Source organism: Diabrotica virgifera, chromosome 6 (assembly GCF_917563875.1).
Source record: "Diabrotica virgifera virgifera chromosome 6, PGI_DIABVI_V3a".
NCBI classification, from domain to species: Eukaryota; Metazoa; Arthropoda; class Insecta; order Coleoptera; family Chrysomelidae; genus Diabrotica; species Diabrotica virgifera.
In genome coordinates, this window is record NC_065448.1 from 167980512 (window position 1) to 167992675 (window position 12164).

Sequence of the window (12164 nt, forward strand, 5' to 3'; positions counted from 1 at the left end):
TATTGTGCAGGGTGTGCGGTGCACACGGGCGCCGGGATGTTGGGGGGCGCCGAGCGCCAAAGAGCGGGACCTTTACTTTGTTTCAACATAAAATATACTTTAAAACGATTAATGAAAAATTACATTGACACTTAAGCGCGATTTATAGATTGCCGCTCGCCCGTCCAGATTAAAGATTGCCGTCCATTCCTAAAGCTTGAAGTCTTTTATTTTGTCGGTCTTTTACTTTCCACACTTCCGAGTTGTACAGGACAATTCCTACCACGATAGTTTGGTAGATTCTTTTCTTTGTCTGATTTTGCAATCCTTTACTCCACCAAATGCCAATCAGCTGTTTTATAGCTTTTCTTTCTTGACTTATTCGATATTCTATATCTTGATCGCATGTGGAGTTTTTGTCAAAAATAGAACCTAGATATTTAAATTCATCACATCCTTTTATGTATTCCCCTTCTAATTCTAAGTCTTCAGTATCACCTCCGACTACAAGGTATTTAGTTTTCTCAATGCTCATTTCCAAACCCCACTTTCGGTACTCCTCTTTCAATTTTCTAATCATGTAACTGGCGTCTTCTTTATCAGCAGCAATCACAACTTGGTCGTCAGCAAATATCAACGTATACAAATCAGAATCTCCTACTGGTATGCCCATTGTGTGGCATTTCCTAGTCCAATATTTTAACACATGTGTAAGGTAAATTTTAAATAAAGTGGACGACAGACAGCATCCCTGTAAAGGGTCTTTCGAAGTTTTAAAGGTATTTGAAAGTTCCGTTCCAATTCCTGTTGTTGCATTAGCATAGAGATCTTTTATTGTTTGGATCTATTTTCTATTTAAAGTGGTTATTTGTAATACCTTAAACATTTTTTTCTCTGGGAACGGTATAGTATGCTTTTTTTAAGTCTACAAATACCATGTGAGCTTCCAGATTTCTAGCAGAACGTTTTTCTAGTAGTTGCCTTATGCAGAAAATGTTATCTGTGCATGATCTTCCTGCCCTAAATCCACTTTGATCTCCGGAATCTTGCGACTCCTTTTCTATCCGTTTCTTTATTATACGTCCGTACTGTCTTCCAACTGAGCTGGTCACACTAATGCCTTTGTAATTACTACAATTTTTTCTACCACCCTTTTTGTATGTAGGGGTAGTTATGGACTTTTTCCACTCAGAGAGCAGGCCACTATTGCCTGAAAGGCATGAGTTGAATATTTCAACTAAATTTCTTTTGCTTGTGTCGTGCTGTGCTTGATGAGTTCAATTGGAATACCTTCGGGACCAGGAGCTTTATCGTTTTTCATTTCTCTTAACGTTAGTTCTAGTTCTTCAATTGTTATATCTTCTAGTTGTTCCAGTTTTTTCATTCCAGGTTGTTTGGGGCGATGATAGTTTGCCTTACATATTCCTGTCTATTCTCTTGCAATAGGTTTTTAAAGTATGTTTCCCACTCGTTTATATTTATAAGGGATATCTGGCATCTGTCTTGTACGATTTGTCTTGTATTTGATATTGTTCTCCAAGCTTCTCCGCTTTTTTTTTCCTCCCATAAGAGTGTCTATTTATTTACATTTCTTCAGCCACATATATTTTTTGGTTTTAATCACTTCTTTTTTTGTTTCCATTCTTATTCTTGCATAGGTTTTTCGGTCTTCTGAGCAATTGGTATTGAGCCATTTTTGATATACTTCTTTTTTCCCTCGTCTTTTGTTTTAAAGAATCTGTAAACCAAGGGTGATGAGTGTTATTTAAGGATTTTTCTCCTAACGCTTCGAATGCAGCTTCATGTAAGCACTTTTTTAGCCGATCATATTTTTAAAGGTTCATTTTAAAAAGTTCTTTTTTAATTAAATATTTTTAACAGATTTGGGTAGGTTGTTCTGATGCCGTGAATACATATTGGCTCCCGACATCATTTAATATTGCATTATTTGCATCTGGATTTTTGTTTGCATTATAAGCGTACCTAATACCCTCTAATACTCTATGTACTAGTACTAGGTAGGTAATACCTATTCAACTATTCCATTAATTTTGACTGCGCGTCTACCAAAGGGCGCCAGGGCATCGACTGCACACGGGCGCTACATAGGCTAGAGCCGCCTCTGTACTTGTCAGAACTAGACTTGGAAGGCACTTCAAAACATCGTACAACCTGTGTTTGAATGCATTGACGGCATCAAATCTTCCAGCCGAGCGTGTTGGATTGGGAGGTTTTAGAGTCACTTTCGAGGAACACCTTTCAGATTGGTATGAGGACTTCTGTGCCTCCCAACGAACGATACTGTTCGTTGGGAGTTGGAAAAATATGAAGATATTATATATAATCCGGTTCTCTTCTACCGTGAGGTGTCGAGAAATCTGCTTTTACTTCCTAATCATCTCTCTCCAAAGTTTTCTGGATGTCCTTCTCTTGGCTTCCTCCCATGTGAGGTTTCTGCATTGTAATGATTTTCCCACAGCATCGTTCCATTGTTGACACGGTCTTCCTCTTCTCCTTGTACCAATTCCCTTTGCTTCCCAAACTACCTTGACTTTATCTCAGTGAAATAGAATTGTTTATCTCAGAGAGCATTTTTTTTGCAATAAGATAAGTCAGAAGAAAGGTCCAAAATTTTTTATTTCATTAGTAGTTCCAAAATGACACAAAATCTAGGCATCGGATGAAAAAGTTTATTTGAAGAAAGTGTATTTTTTTGTTCTTCTTATTGGCGGTACAGGCTCGTTTTTTTAATATTGTATTTAATTACAGAGTAATTTCCACATATTAATATATTTTTCAAATTGGGCTATGTACCGCCATTCTTTATTATATTACGAATACGTGTGCCAAATATCTCGAAAAAATATTAAAAATTACAGCCGCAATCTTGGAACGCGTTTTTGCTACCTGTTGATCGCTACTGTTTCCTCTTAACCAGTTATGTACAGTGGCCAGAGTGGACCAAAAGACGTCAACTAGAGTTAACCTGTTAAGCACAGTAAACGATTATTGGTCATAACTGGGCAGGTCAATTTAACCAATTATTTCCTGAGATATTATTTTATTAAATTTTTAGGTAAGTCGACTTAATCTAAATAGTACATAAATTTCAAAGATGGACAAAGATACACATACGTATAACTTTGGCTAGAGTCCGCTCACAGCTTAACTACTTATTCACAACATCTGAGTCATTCTGTACTCAGGGCCGCGTTTAGGTCAATTGACGCCCTAGGCAATTCTCTAGTAGCCGCCCTTCAAACACGTACCATTTCTGCGAAAGAAATTACAGAAATTTTTATTTAAATAAGAATACAATAAAATGGATTTAAACTACGATGTTTATATACCTACAACAGAAAAAAATGTCATTTCAGTTCGATCACATCAGAGACTTCTTTAAAAAAAAAACCATTCAAAAAAAATTTTTTGTTGACAAAATCGACAAATTGTTAACACGTTCTTGCGTCATACTTGATGGGAAATTATTTTTAATTCTTGACATTTTCGAAAATTACCTTTCAGCGGGCACGTTGGTAACTGGGATGCACAAATAAATGTGCAAAGCAATGTCAAAATTAGGGAAAATATTTTTTTTCACGGAGGGTTTTCACCTCCGATTTCGTTGAACCTCCATCGATTCTCATGGTGAGTAGTTAGAGGATACCTACCTCAAGGAACAAAGGTGGCATGATGCCAACTTGCGCTTTTACCATGGTGGTTGATACCACCCCTTGTAAGGGGTGAAAATTATTTTTTTAAATATCCACAAGGAAAATCTTTCTGTAGTTGGCTGTATACCATTAATTACAAGTGAAATTTAATAAAAAATTTTCTTCTTGATAAAAGGTATATTAGTTTAAAAAGCTCTAAAGGGCTACAAACATATGAACAAAACGTTTTCGCTCTGTAACAAGAGCATCATCAGTGTTACAAGAACATGGTGAGCCAACCAAAAAATACAAAGGTCAAAGCCTTTCAAAAAACAGACAAAAGTCTACTATAAAAGATAACATCTTAAAATCCAAAGGATGGATAAAGTTCCTAAGGATATAGCCCTATGGCAACATATGACTCCCACTCGTTGTAAGCGGGTCAAAAGGTAACTTGGTCATTCTGTTATAAGAGGTGGCAGGCAACTAATGAGTCTTAGGAACTTTATCCATCCTTTGGATTTTACGATGTTATCTTTTATATAAGACTTTTGTCTGTTTTTTGAAAGGCTTTGACCTTTGTATTTTTTGGTTGGCTCACCATGTTCTTGTAACACTGATGATGCTCTTGTTACAGAGCGAAAACGTTTTGTTCATATGTTTGTAGCCCTTTAGGGCTTTTTAAACTAATATACCTTTTATCAAGAAGACAATTTTTTATTAAATTTCATTTTTTTAAATAATACCATAAATCGATAGAGAGATAAATTCTAAGCAAAATTTGTTACATAAGCTATTATTATAAATCAATTCTTTTTGAGTTATTAAAAATCAAAGATTTAATTTTTTCGTAAAAAAATGCATGTTTTAAAGCTGTTTTTCACGTATAACTCAAAATGTATAAGCCTTTACAAAAAAGTTATTATTAACAAAATTGAAGATAATAAAAATCTGAATACACTCCTTACTTAAAGAACTAAACTTTAAAAAATTCAAAGTGAGTTATGGGTAATTGAATGTATATTTTTTTCGACGAGTACTCAAATCTAAGTATTTAAGCTTAAATAACGGGAAAACGATGCATTTTATTAAATATATCTACCTGTTTAACACTTGTCAAAGTACTTCGGAGTACCTATCAAATAAGCTTCAGTAGAAGTTAACAGCATAACAATTAAGCAAGTTATGATGAAATTAAGAGAACCCTTTAGAATTATTTAGGAAAAAGTGAAAAATAAAATATACGTCATTTCCACAAAAATTAAAATTTATATTAATCCTTAGAAGAATTTCTTTATATTAGCATAAGTAATGATTTCAACAATTTTGACTGGTTTAGAATGCGTATTTTTGAAAAAAAAAATTATATTTAAAAAAATCAGAATTTTTAAAATTATCGTAATTTTCATTTTCTTTTGATAATAACTCCAAAAATACTCAATATACTTAAAAAGTGATATATGTATAACCAAATTTTAGTTTTTTCTGTATCAAATATTTTACCTGTTTACTATTTCTGTAGGATAAAAAATAACCGAGATAGACACGTTTAAAGCTTAAATTTTGTTGCGAGAACTATGCAACCGGGGCCATTTAATCTTTTATTTGTAAAAAAGTAAGGCGTTTAAAAGATTAAATTCAACGTTGCTCAACATTTATATCCATTAAAACTTTCAAATGGTTTTTAGGCAAACCTGATATCGTAAAAATTAACGGAGTTAGTTAAAAAAACAATAACTTTTTTGGAAAAATTTTGAAAGATAAATTTTGAAAAATATTTGGTGCATAAATTTTGATGCTATCAACTTGTTGGGGAGCTCATTTGATAGATATTTCTAAGTACTTTGACAAATGTTTAATAAGGTTATGTTATAAAATGCATCATTTTCCGTTATTTAAGCTTGAATACTTAGATTTGGGTGCTCGCCGAAGAAACTATACATTTAATTAACTATAACTCACTTTTAATTAACAATAAAAGGTTTTTCCAGTAAAGAGTTTCTTTCATTTTTATCAGCTTCAATTGTGGTAATAAAATCTTTTTTGTAAAATCTTATAGTTTTTAAGTTATTTATAAAAAATCGGTTAAAAACATGCATTTTTCTCACGAAAAATTAAAATCTTTGATCTTTATTAACTCAAAAAGTTTTGATTGATTTTAATAACTTTATGTAACAAATTTTGCTTAGAATTTGTCCCTCTATCGAATTCTGGGGATATTTTTAATAAACCAATTTTCACCCCCGAGAAGGGGTGGCATCCACCCCCAGGGTACCTTTGTTCCTTGAGATATCCTCTAACCACTCACCAATTTTCATACAAATCGATGGAGGTTCAACGAAATTTGAGGTAATAGCTCATATCCACCTTCAGTGACTGCACTAACTCTTCTTTAAATATTAAGATATGTCAATTGGTGATTTTATTTTGGTATCCAAATGACCCTTTAAGTGAATGCTGTATGAATGATGTATCTTGGTCGTCTTTATTTTGTATCAGATTTTCAGCTTCTTTAATAATTTCTTCATTGCTAAATTTTGGCAAATCTGTTAATAACACGAAAACATTGATAAATAAGTCGATAAGATTCCAGACGTCTATCCAGGTCTCTTATCAGAGTGTCAATTATAATATATAGAATATCTGGATTTTCATCTCATTACTTGCTGAAAAGTTTAGTTCATCATCGGCCCCCTCGTCAAATTGAATTTTTCTCTTTCTTATTTCTGTATATGTTTTTGTAATTTGAAAGAGCTTAATACTCTTTAATGATAGAACCGAGATCCATAATTTTTATATACAAATATTCTTTGTACAGTATTTTTGCCGCCCTCTCATAAATTGCCGCCATAGGCAACTGCCTATATTGCCTAATGGATAAATAGTGTAGGAAACAGAGGTTGAACCTTGCAAAATGGACACAAGTCCGGTTTTATTTTTTTTCTGGCATATCAATGGGTGCTTATTATAAGACTAACTTTTTCTGAAAAAAATTCGCCCCGGAACCCCTCTTTTCACCCCTTTAAAGGGGGTAATTTGTGGTTTTTGCGGAACGTAGCCCTTCCTGTACCTTTTACAAAAAATTTCTTTTATAGAAATATGAAGAGGACTATATTTTCTACGATTTATTTCTGACAGCATCTGTCTATCATCCACCGTTTAGCAAGGGTGGCGCCCCAAAGTTGACAAGTTTTTAAAAAAGATGTTTTAAAAAAATATATATTTTTCTCTAACTGTAACGGAAATGAAAAAGAAATTCAGCGGAAATTATTCACAAATATATGATTGATTTTTTGGTATAGGTTTCACTTAAGGATAATTGCCCTTTTTTTAATTACAGGGTGTTACATTTTAAAAAACCCCTTTTTATACCATCTGAACCGTTTATGCTAGAGTAAAAAGACTTTCAGCGATTACCCCTGTACTGGTGTTATTTACAAATTTGTATAATGCACCCCCATTTTTTCCCCGAAACCAACCAAAAAGAAGAAGAATTAATAAATAAAGTGATTTTCTTGGAATCCTTCACACACAATGACCTTCATTAATATGCTTCATATATCATTTTGTGCAAGTTATTATTACCCATGCATGGACACTAAAAGCGATTTCCTAGTGCAACCCCTGTAGCCAAAAAAAAATAAATAAAAGGGGGGGTTTAAATTTCTTTTTTGTTTTTTGCTTTTTGATCCATATATGCATATGCTTCATGAATAGTGCTTTTCAAAAATATATATGGTTATTGCAAAATCCCTGCGGAAACCACCCCTATCCTTGAAAATATACTGCAGAAACTACCCCTATGCCTTGGCGAGCATGTTTTTACGATTTTCTCATTACCTATTCATTTTTTTTTAACAAAACTTATACAAGGTTAAAGACCACTATTTACTCTAAAAATTAGGTCCTATTCATTTTTTTCGTTTAAGCAACCGTTACGGCACAGTGGCGCCGTAAACTTCATATATGCTTTGTCGGGCTCCAGTTTTTGTTTTTTTTTTCGTCATCTGTTCGTTTTATTGATAAAGTACTTTTGTAAAATAAAAGAACACAGTGTAACCTACAAATCATGACCTATGCACATTTTACATTCTTTGCTCCCCAAAGCCACAGTGGTGGCCCAAAATAATTTTTTTCATATTTTCGCCACCTACACGCATTTTATTGCGTTACTGCTACCTTAATAGCACAATATTCACCCCTAAGTGGTCGCTAAGCAGTGGCGGATCCAGGGAGGGGTGATGAAGGCGATCACCCCCACCCCCCTCAAACCAAGTGATATTATATTTGAAGATTATAAAAATATTCATTTATTTTTATAGAAATACTTATATTATATTAATATCATTTTTATAAGAATGAATTTTTATGCTTTAGCGACAGTGGCGGATCCAGCATCGTTAAGAGGGGGGTGCCAATTGGTTAAATTTCTATAAAAATAAATGAATATTTTTATAATCTTTGGTTAATATCACTTGGTTTGAGAGGGGGGAGGTGATCACCCCCATCACCCCTCCCTGGATCCGCCACTGCTTAGCGACCACCAAGGGTAAATATTGTGCTATTAAGGTAGCATTAATGCAATAAAATGCGTGTAGGTGGCGAAAATATGCAAAAATTTATTTTGGGCCACCACTGTGGCTTTGGGGAGCAAAGAATGTAAAATGTCCATAAGTCATAATTTGTAGGTTACACTGTGTTGTTTTATTTTACATAAGTACTTTATCAATAAAACGAACAGATGACGAAAAAAAAAAACAAAAACTGGAGCCCGCCAAAGCATATATGAAGTTTACGGCGCTACTGTGCCGTAACGGTTGCTTATACGAAAAAAATGAATAGGAAATAATTTTTAGAGTAAATAGTGGTCTTTAACCTTGTATAAGTTTTGTTTAAAAAGAATACATAGGTAATGAGAAAATCGTAAAAACATGCTCGCCAAGGGATAGGGGTAGTTTCTGCAGTATATTTTCAAGGATAGGGGTGGTTTCCGCAGAGATGTTGCAATAACCATAGATATTTTTGAAAAGCACTATTGATGAAGCATATGCCCATATGGAACAAAAAGCAAAAAACAAAAAAAAAATTCAACCCCCCATTTTATTTTTATTTTTTTTTGCTACAGGGGTTGCACTAGGAAATCGCTTTTGGTGTCCATGCATGGGTAATAATAACGTGCACAAAATGATATATGAAGCATATTAATAAAGGGCATTGTGTGTGAAGGATTCCAAGAAAATCAATTTATTTATTAATTAATCTTTTTTTTGGGGTGGTTCCGGGGGAAAAATGGGGGTGCATTATACAAATTTGTAAATAGCGCCACTACATGGGTAATCGCTGAAAGTCTTTTTACTCTAGCATAAACGGTTCAGATGGTATAAAAAGAGGTTTTTTAAAATGTAACACCCTGTAATTAAAAAAAGGGTAATTACCCTTAAGTGAAACCTATACCAAAAAATCAATCAATTATTTTTGAATAATTGCCGTAGGATTTCTTCTTAATTTCCGTTACAGTTAGGGAAAAATATATTTTTTTTTAAAACATCTTTTTTAAAAACTTGTCAACTTTAGGGCGCCACCCCCGCTGAACGGTGGATGATAGAGAGATGCTGTTGGAAATAAATCATAGATAATATAGTCCTCTTTATATTTTTATAAAAGAAATTTTTTGTAAAAGGTACAGGAAGGGCTACGTTCCGCAAAAACGCATTTTGGCAAAAAATCGACTTAATCACTTATTCACTGGACTAACAGAATTAATGTCAGGCTGTAATACTGGCTGCCTAATATCGGTTGTTATTCAAATCGACAAAAACAAATAAAAAGCGCTGTTTAATGTATTCTTACAGTTTTTTAAAGAAAATATTTATTAAAGATAAACAATGTGAATTTAGGTCATATTTTTAAAGTATTCATTATGTTTTAATTTATTTTCTTTCAAATTATTATGTCGATTATATTCGATACAATCGCATTTCAACCGACGACAGCTGTGCAATCGAGTGGTTTAAATGACAACCTCAAGCGAACGAATGGTTTCTTGTCAAAGTTTAGTACGTATGTAGGGCGGGGAGGTTTCGTTATCGTACGTCCTTATTTTCCCGAAAAACAGTGTTTAGAAAAAAGAACTATAATTGTAACTTTCTAATTTTGACATTCGTGCGTTTTATGAACATTCGAGACTGTTTCGTTTCTTTGGTGGAAAGTGTTTATGAAAGTGGTATGTATCTACATGTACACGATAAATGTAAACAATACCTTCTTCTCTTCATTTCTTTTCAACTTACATACAAGGTACAGTAAATTAAAGAAAATGTTGACCACATTGTGTTTTTCATTTATTTGGCGTTTCTTAGGGAAATTTTAAGGTTTAATCAAAAAACAAACGAGTGTTGATGAACCTTGATATAAAAGAATAGGGTAATAAAAGCAAACATGGGTGATTATTAAGTTAAAATATCGTAATGAGTGTGAATTAATTGGGTTATCCTGTTTCTACTAGGAGATAACTCTATAAATTAATTAAATCTTACGTGGTACATTATTGGAAAATACGTCAAATAGCTTAAAAGTTGGATTATAAGGTTGATTTAAAGGCACATCTTGATTAAACGGGTTTAAAATTCTGATAATGCAGATTTATAAACTAATTTCTTAAAAAAACCTATTGATAAATTATCACGTTAAATATGAAATCCACAAAGAAGTGGAATATGTAACACATTTATAGAACTAACAACAAAGAAACATAAAACTGTTTTTTATAACAACATTCTACAAATAGGTACATATTAGTCCAGGTAAATAAGGTTTTTGTCAGGACACTAATCCAGCCAGGTTGCAAATGGGTTTTTTGGGTACTATAATATACCTAGTCCATTATAAATACAAAAATACCCGACACAGTTCGGAGGCACATACATAATGATATAATAGTTATTAACGAATAGATGAGTGTCAAAAATGGCAGTTTTTCGTTTAAATCGCTCCAGCTAAAAATAAGCTAATTAAATATAGGGCAGTCAATGAGGGTATTTGGCTCCGAATTCCATTCTACTACATCGATTTACTTGATATTTTCACAGTAAGTAGGGAATAGCTTAAGAAACAAAGTCTACCCTATGCCGAGGTGCGCTTTTATCTTGGGGGTGGTTCCCACCCCTTCCCGAGGGTGAAAAATCTTTTGAAAACCCAATACTTTTTGAGTTATTCGTGGTAGAAAATTGGCCATTTTCATTGAAAAATTACACATTTTCGGACGAATTTTTGGGAATTCCTTAAAAACTATGCATTTAACAAAAAAACATAAAATATTTCTGTAGGTTATAAAAAACCATAAGAGATTCGTTCCTTCATAAACCTTCTAGTTAAAATACAAATAGGGTATGGTAGGTAAGAAGAGTTTGTTTTTTTGCTGCATGCTCAAATCGGTGTATTTAACTTGAAATAACAGAAAATGTCGATTTTAGGTGTATAATGATACTAATAACTATTGTAGTGTTTGAAAAGACCTTTAAAATGAGCAATACTAAATGTCGATTACATTCAAACTAAGCGAAATATTCTGCAAAAAAGTTGATGACTAATGTATTTTAAGAAGAAATGAGATGTATATTTTACCCCTCATCCATCAGAATTTAAATACATCGTTCTATGTTCAAAAAGTTTGACTGGATTAAAATAAATGGTTTTCGAAAAAAATAAGATCAAATTATAGAGCGCATTTTTAAATTTTTTTTAAAATCTTCCTTTTCCTCCATGTAACTCGAAAAAGATAAGAGATACGAAAAAAGATACCACACAAAAATGTAGGGCTTTTTCAGATAAAAATTTCCTTTTTATTTTTCATTACTGTATCTCTTACCATTTTCAAGTTTCATGGAGAAAAAGGAATATTTTTAAGAAAATTAGAAATGCTCTCTATAATTTGATCTTTTTTTTTTCAAAAACCATTCATTTTAAACCCGTCCAACTTTTTGAACATAGAAATAACACTATAATAAAAGGTATTGTGGAAGGAAAACGATGCATTTACATTTTGGTGGATGGGGGTTAAAATTATGTACTTCTCATTTTTTCTTAAAATACATTAGTTATCAGTTTTGTTTACAGCATATCTCGCTTAGTTTTAATGTAATGGACCTTTAATATAGCTCATTTTAAAGGTCTCTTCAAGTACTACAAAAAGTATTAGTAGCATTATACACCTAAAATCTACCGTTTCTGTTATTTCAAGTTGAATACGCCAATTTTGAGAATGTACCAAAAAAACGAAACTATTTTCACCTACCATAATAATATCTCTTTTTGTATTATAACTAGAAGATTTATGAAGGCAAGTGTTTCTTTGTGTTTTATAACCTACAAAAATGTGTAATATAGTTTTTTTTAGTTAGATGCGTAGTTTTTAAGGTATTCGCAAAAAACCGTTCGAAAAGGTATTGTTTCAATGAAAATGGCCAATTTTCAACCACGAATATCTCAAAAAGTATTGAGTTTTCAAAAAAAAATTATAGAACAGTTTTTGCT

At 32.7% G+C, this 12164-nt stretch overlaps 1 protein-coding gene across 1 annotated transcript in view; it reads left to right on the plus strand.

Moving 5' to 3' along the window:
- Positions 1-9683: 9683 nt before the first annotated feature.
- Positions 9684-12164, plus strand: part of LOC114328361 (titin) — a 609684-nt gene continuing 607203 nt past the window's right edge. Inside the window, exon 1 of the mRNA XM_028277195.2 lies at positions 9684-9855. The gene's annotated coding sequence lies outside the window, so the exon portion shown is untranslated. The remainder of the gene's footprint in view (positions 9856-12164) is intronic.